Source organism: Octopus sinensis, unplaced genomic scaffold, assembly GCF_006345805.1.
Source record: "Octopus sinensis unplaced genomic scaffold, ASM634580v1 Contig15603, whole genome shotgun sequence".
Classification (NCBI taxonomy): domain Eukaryota; kingdom Metazoa; phylum Mollusca; class Cephalopoda; order Octopoda; family Octopodidae; genus Octopus; species Octopus sinensis.
The window spans coordinates 31026-39292 of record NW_021833821.1 but is presented as its reverse complement, the minus strand read 5'-3'; the positions used below and the strand labels follow the sequence as shown (position 1 = coordinate 39292).

The following is an 8267-nucleotide window of genomic DNA, read 5'->3' as shown; positions in this document are numbered from 1 at the left end:
TTGTGTAAAATAATTGTTTTCATAGATTTCAGGGTTTCAAGTGTCACAAGTTCGTTTACTGTTGATGCCAACACTGTCTGACATAACAACACTTCAGTCTCCGTTGTTTTGCTTTTGAGTTTGTTGTCTAACTTCGGTGTTTGTTGATTCGTTGTCAGCTGAAAGTGGTATGGGAAATGTTTTTTTTTTCTCTATTGGTTTCTGTAAATCATTGGTTGTGAACGGTGGTGGGGTACTCATGCTCCTGGGGGATCCATTTAAGATTTTGTTATTATTGAAAGTTTTGGCCATATCACGTTGAGAGCACCGGTTCTCGTCCGATCACCGAAGTTAAGCAACGTGGAGCCTAGTGAGTACTTAAATGGGTAACCCCTTGGGAAACCTATGTGCTGTAAGCGTCACACATTTCATAGGCGTAGGAGTGGCTGTGTAGTAAGTAGCTTGCTTACCAACCACATTGTTCCGGGTTCAGTCCCACTGCGTGGCACTTTGGGCAAGTGTCTTCTACTATAGCCTCGGGCCGACCAAAGACTTGTCATTGGATTCGGTAAAAGGAAACTGAAAGAAGCCCGTCGTATATATGTATATATATATATATATATATATATATATATATATATATATATATATATATATATATATATATATATTTCTTTACTTACTACGCACAAGGGGCTAAACATAGAGGGGACAAACAAGGACAGACAAAGGGATTAAGTCGATTACATCGACCACAGTGCGTAACTGGTACTTTAGTTATCGACCCCGAAAGGATGAAAGGCAAAGTCGACCTCGGCGGAGTTTGAACTCAGAACGTAGCGGCAGACGAAATACGGCTACGCATTTCGCCCGGCGTGCTAACGTTTCTGCCAGCTCGCCGCCTTATATATATATATGTGTGTGTGTGTGTGTGTGTCTGTTTGTGTGTCTGTGTTTGTCCCCCCAACATCGCTTGACAACTGGTGCTTGTGTGTTTACGTCCCCGTAACTTATTGCGTCGGACAAAATGCTTAGAAGTTCTTCTACTGACTTTTTACGTTTTTGGTTTAATTTCACCGAAGTCAATTTCAGCCTTTACCGTTTCAACATAAGCCTCGCCAAGTTCACCAGGAATAATCCTCCCTCAGGAGGTTACTTAACATGACCTGTCACCACAGTCTTATCCTTTTTTTTTCTGACACGAATTTAGAACGCTTCGTGCAGCAATTTCACGACATCACGAGAATTAACATTTATGTATATAAAAAGAAATATCTCGTGGTAGATAATCCTACTTTTGTCTTCATATTTATGACTAATATTCATCCGCTATTACACCTACTTTCATAATATGCATTGTTATATCTACCAACCACATCACAGATCACTTGGAACAGCTGTAAAGACAAGATCTAATTGCATTATGTAAGTATATATGTGGTGTTTCCATTCACATAGAAGGGATAAATTGGAAAACTCAACAAGTACATATCGAGTATCCTTCAAAGCAATATTATAACAGAAAAACTCATAATACCATTATCCAGAGAATAGTATGTTTCAGATTATTCAATTACTAATCCGAGCCTGTTTTCTCTTGAATAATCCGTTTGAATATATTTTGAAATATTATACGTGAGTTATGAAAGAAATGTCTATCTGTATATTTTATGCGCAAAAGAAAAGAATTATAAATAAATGTGGATCTTGTAATATCGGATATTTCTAGTTGATTTTTAGTTTGGCTTCTCATAGGAATATATGTATATAACTTGGTAAGGGTTAAAATCAACAGAGTGTCTCCACGAAGCACATTTGCTTATTTCAGTATTCTAAATACATAAATAGATGTTATGTTTGTGTGAGATATGCATAAGAGTTGCAAATACTGGGAAAAATTGTCTGCAGTGTGATAACATCAAAGCAAGTAGAAAGCTGTTGTGTAAAACACACTGCACGACTAAATTTTATTTCAAACTAGCAGTATCGCCCGGCGTTGCTCGGGTTTGTTTCGACCCTTTAGAATTGGAACTTTTCAAAAGTAAAAAATTTGGATTATGTAGCTTGTTATTCTCTTTAAGTGAACATTTTTCTGGTTGAAATACACCGAAAAATGGCGACACAGCAGTCAAAATATCGTCAAAAATAGGGATTTTCATAGAACCCCCACCCCCAGCTTTTTGATGTAAATAATTTTTGGTGTTAACATGGTCCGATTTAAATTTTTTGTCCTACGGAAGGAATAGCAAGCCTTCCTCTATCATACTCTCAATGTTGGTCAACTTGCGCCGCAGGGTCTCGGAGGAGATAGTGTTAGTTGAAGGCTACCAAACCTGCCATACACAGACTTCAGCTTTATATATATATATATATATAAATTGTACGAATAGCGTACCTCTATGTGTCTATGCGCATGTATAAGTGTTTGTTTGAATGTGTATTTGTGTGTGTTTGTGTGTGGGGGTTTTGTTTGTGTATGTGTGTATGTATATATGTTCGTGTTTATGTTCCGAGAAAGAAATTTTCGCAAAATGTCTACGTTATTCGAACATGATATTCAATGACGCCTAGAGAATAAACAAGTCCCATTGTATCTCTTTAACAATGCTGTTCTACCCACCTCAAAAATCTATGATGGCTACAAAGAAAACGAAAGATGTTCAACCAAGTGCACGTGGTATATATCCAGGAGCATTCAGCAGTCACACGGACCCAGATCATAAAAAAATATCGAAACAAAAATCTCTCTCTATATAAAGCTGAAGTTGTCTGTGTGTGGCAGGTTTGGTAGCCTTCAACTAACACTATCTCCTCCAAGACCCTGCAGCGCAAGTTGACCAAAATTGAGAGTATGATAGAAGAAGGCTTGCTCTTCATTCCGTAGAAGATAAAATTCAAATCGGACCATGTTAACACCAAAATTTATTTACATCAAAAAGGTGCTTTTTTCTATGAAAATCCCTATTTTTTATGATTTTTTGACTACTCTGTCGCCATTTTTCGGTGTATTTCAACCAGAAAAATGTTCACTTAATGAGAATAACAAGCTACATAATGCAACATTTTTACTTTTCAAAAATTCCAATTCTAAAGGGTCGAAACAAACCCGAGCAACGCCGGGCGGTACTGCTAGTTGGAAATAAAGGGGTTTTGCACTCGGCGCACGATACTGATATTCGTGTACCTTTTAAGTAACCGAATTAGGTCCTGCATAGAACATATGATACAGACTCAGGTGAGTAGGTATGGAGTGATGTTTAAACTGAAGGCTTGGACTGAATTTCTGGAACTAATGTATAGTCACCAATTAAAGTGCCATGATTTTAAGTCACACCAAGTGACGCATTAGGCCAACCTCCTTGTATTTAACCGTCCACGACAAACAAAAACACGAAGAAACAACGAAGTGTATATGGATTTTCTGTTGTGTGTCTATGTGTATATATGTGTGTTTGTTTGTATGTGTGAGGTGGTGTTTAAAAGAGTGAAATGAATGTACAAAAAGTAAAAAAAAAAAACAATTCTATTTGCAAATTTTATTGAAAAAATCATAAAAATATATTTTCTCAAATCTATGAATAATTATCATCAACGAGACTTAGAGATAGAAATCTTGTTGTTTGCGTGAGCCATTGTGTGTAAGTGAAGTTCTTTGTGTATTGGTATGTGTGTGCGTGTGTATGTGTGTGTACGTGTGTGTGTACATACATATACATATATATATATGTATGTAAGTATATATGTATGTCTATATGATTATGTGTGTATGTATGTATATATTTTATATATATATAGGTATATATATATATATATATATATATATATAGATAGATAGATAGATAGATAGATAGATAGATAGATAGATAGATAGATAGATAGATAGATAGATAGATATATAGATAAAGATCTATATAAATATATATATATGTATTTATTTATATACACACACACTGTTACACACAGGAATGTATATGTGCCCGTGTATGGTTGTGTATATGTGTATAAATGTGTGTATATGTGTTGTGTATACGTGTATATGGTTGTGTATATGTGTATATGTGTGTATAAATGTGTGCGTATTTGTGTAGTTATATATATATATATATATATATACTCGAATGTGCGTATGTGTGTATATATATGCTCGTATTTGTGTATATATGTGAGTGTGCGTTGAAAGCGGAATTCATTTTGTTGTTTAAATGTTATTTTGTCTCCTACGTTAAACATCTTCCAGCTGCACTTAAAGAAGAGGAGAAGGAAACAGAAGAGGAATGGAGACATAGGTGTTGGAAGAGGTGGTGGCGGTGGGGGGGGATTAAGAACGATAAGTGGAAAGGAATTAAGTTGAAGATCAGGATGATAATGCTGATGATGGCGACTGCGATGAGGAGTTCTTCAATGATGGCGACGGTGATGAGGAGAAGGATGAGAGCGATGGCGATGGTGGATGTTATGAAAATGCGGATAAAGATGAAGATGATGATGTGGCGGAGTAGGAAGATGTAAATGCCGGTTATTGTGGTGGTAGTGGTATCTCTGAAGGTGATGCTGACGATGGCGCTTCCTATGGCAGTAACGATGATGGTGATGACGATAATGATGATGATGAGGAGGAGGAGGAGGAGGAGGAGGATGGTGATGTTGATGATGATTGTTATGATGATGAGGAGGAGAAGGGGGAGGAGGAGCAGAATGATGTTGAAGATGATGATGGTGATGTGGATGATAATTGTGGTGATGATGGTGATGATGACGGTGATGGTGAGGATGATGATAGTGAAGATGATGATGGTGATGATATTGATGATATTGATGATGACGTTGATGATGATGATAGTGATGGTGATGTTGATGATGATGATGATGATGATGATGATGATGATGATGATGATGATGATGATGATGGTGAAGATGATGATGGTGAAGATGATGATGGCGATGATATTGATGATATTGATGATGACGTTGATGATGATGATGGTGATGGTGATCTTGATGAAGATGATGATGATGATGATGATGATGATGATGATGATGATAGCGATGATGGTGATGATGGCGAAAATGATGATGATGATGATGGTTAGTGGTTCTGGTGATGTTGATTGACGACGATGTCTGCAATGATGACCACAAACCTATGAGACCGATGATGACGGGGCTGACACGACAACAACGACGACGACGACGACGATGATGATGATGATGATGAAATTGATGATGATGATGATGATGATGATGATGATGATGATGATGATGAGGATGTTCAAATATACAATTGTCATTTCGCACACTGTGCCCTTCCCACCACCGCCCTATCTCTCTCACACACACACTTCACCACCAGCCCTCCTCCACCCCCTCTATTTTCTATCATATCATCTCTGTCACGTGGTTTCTACTTCACAAAGCTAAACCATCGCATAAGTAGGAAACTATATAAAAAACAAATATCTTTTGAAGCCTTCCAAATAACCGAGTCTTGCAACCTGATTATCACACAGCCTGAGTTTATATTTTTATCTATTCATATACGATTTCTATCTAGTTTTTCTATGTTTGTTTGCCTTCCAGCTTGGAGGGCCATGTTTCACGATAAAAGTGGATTGCGCTACACAAGCTGAAACGATGGCAAAGTTCAACAGAACGCATCCAGCTCTCGCTGTTTTTTTATTTTTTTTAATCCTTGAGACAAGACATATAATAACGCTGTCAACAGCTCAGTCCATTTGGATGGCAATAGGTTCCACAGATGAGGGACACACCTCACCCTTTACATGGCAGTGTCTACAGTGATATTCCAGTTTTGTTGTTGTTGTTGTTGTTGTTGTCGTCGTTTGTGGTGATATGGCAGAATCGTTAGCACCCCCGTGTAAAAATGCCTAGCGGCTTTACGTCCGTCTTCGTGTCCTGAGTTCGATTTCTGCCGAGCTCGACTTTGACTTTCATCCTTCCGAGGACGAATAAATGAATACCAATTGAGAACTGGGGTCGATGTAATAGCTGGCCTTCTTCCAAAATTTGAAATTATTATCATCCTCATCATCATCACCACCACCACCGCCATCACCATCACCACCACCACCATCATCATTATCCTCCTCCTCATCATCGTTATCATCATCATCATCACCATCATCATCATCACATTTATCATCATCGTCATCATCATCATCATCAACATCCTCATCATCAATATTATCATTATTATCAAGGCGGCGAGCTAGCAGAATGGTTAGCACGCCGGACGATGTACTTAGCGGCATTTCGTCTGTCTTATGTTCTGAGTTCAATTTACGCCGAGGTCGACTTTGCCTTTCATCCTATCGGGGATGATAAAATAAGTACCAGTTGAACACTTGGGTTGATGTAATCCACTTAACCCCTACCACGAAATTGCTGGCCTAATGCCAAACTTATCATCATCATCAACATCATCATCATCATCATCATCATATTATTATTATTATTGTTATTATTATTATTATTATTATTATTATTATTATTATTATTATTATTATTATTTTCCTTTTTCTTTTTTCTTTTTCTTCTTATTCATCATCTACTTCTTCTTCTACTTCTTCTACTACCGCTACTTCTTCTTCCCCTTCTACTTCTTCTTCTTCCTCTTCTTCTTCTTCTCCTACTTCTTCTTCTACTACTTCTATTTCTTATTCTCATTATTTTTTTGAAGACGTCGCACTGTATCCAATAACGTGATTTTTTTTTTTGACTGAAGCTACAATGTAGACCTGTAGTGTTGATTGAAGATGTAGTGAGCCGTAGACCTGTGAGTCGAAGAGAAAGAATTGGAGACGACACTTACTCTTGGTGTTCAGGGAAATCTCGGAAACAGTGGGGTTCTCCGATTATCCCGAGAGGTCTTTCTGTATCAGGAGGGCCACATTTCTTTCATCCTCCCCGCCACCTTTTTTAAACGTTTGTATGCTATTTATATGTCCTTTTGTCAGTGTATACCCTGCATCTTTTCTCCTCTTTTATAATTTCATTATATCCATATATCCCCAGACTTTATGTTTGTCTTTGAATTGTCCTCCTCCCCCTTTCACCTTATGGCAAAGAAATGCAATTATTATTATCATTATTATTTTTTTTTTTCTTCTTCTTTCAAATTTGCTTCCATTTCTTGCCGAGTGTCTTCCCGACTCCTAGGGCAAAGAAAGTCATAGTATACATTAGTAGGCCATTAAACCAAACTCAATAGTTCGTTAATTTTTTTTTTAAGTTATATTAAAATACATGAGCAGCAACAGTTCTCTATTATTATTATTATTATTATTATTATTATTATTATTATTATTATTGTTATTATTATTATCATTGTTATTATTATTATTGGCAGAAACTCTTGGAGTGATAATATATTGAAAAAATCACGAGACAAATATAAATATCATTACCGTCATTAAAAAGGGTTACATCATTGGTGGAAGAAGCGGAGTTAATTGGGAACTTCTATAAATAAATATTCCTAAAATAGATAATTAAGTAAATAAACAGATGGATAATTAAATGAATGGAAATATAAATGAATAAAAGAAAACAAAATGAAATTAACGAAAACATAAAAACGACGATGTCTCGAGAGAATTTTGATGAAAGCTAAATATTTAAAAGTGGAGAGTTATCTCAAATTAAAATCGTCCTCTGTGTATTGAAAGGAGAGGATTGGGCGACAGAATGAACGAAAATAAATTTAAAATTATATATATATATATATATATATATATATATGTAGGCGTAGGAGTGGCTGTGTGGTAAGTAGCTTGCTAACCAACCACATGGTTCTGGGTTCAGTCCCACTGCGTGGCATCTTGGTTAAGTGTCTTCTGCTATAGCCTCAGGCCGACCAAAGCCTTGTGAGTAGATTTGGTAGACGGAAACTGAAAGAAGCCCGTCGTATATATGTATATATATATATATATATATATTATATATGTGGGGGGAGGTTTGTGTGTCTGTGTTTGCCCCCCTAGCATTGCTTGACAACCGATGCTGGTGTGTTTATGTCCCCGTCACTTAGCGGTTCGGCAAAAGAGACCAATAGAATAAGTACTGGGCTTACAAAGTCCCGGGGTCGATTTGATCGACTAAAGGCGGTGCTCCATCATGGCCGCAGTCAAATGACTGAAACAAGTAAAAGAGTAAAGAGTATGTATATACATACATACATATATATATATATATATATATATATATATATATATAACTAAAAATAGCAGAAGGCATTTTTTTTATGAAGTGTGGAAGTAATGGCCATGTGA

General features: G+C 36.7%; 1 pseudogene; it reads left to right on the top strand.

Moving 5' to 3' along the window:
• Positions 1–279: 279 nt before the first annotated feature.
• On the top strand, positions 280–398 carry LOC115230481 (annotated as a pseudogene).
• Positions 399–8267: the final 7869 nt, after the last annotated feature.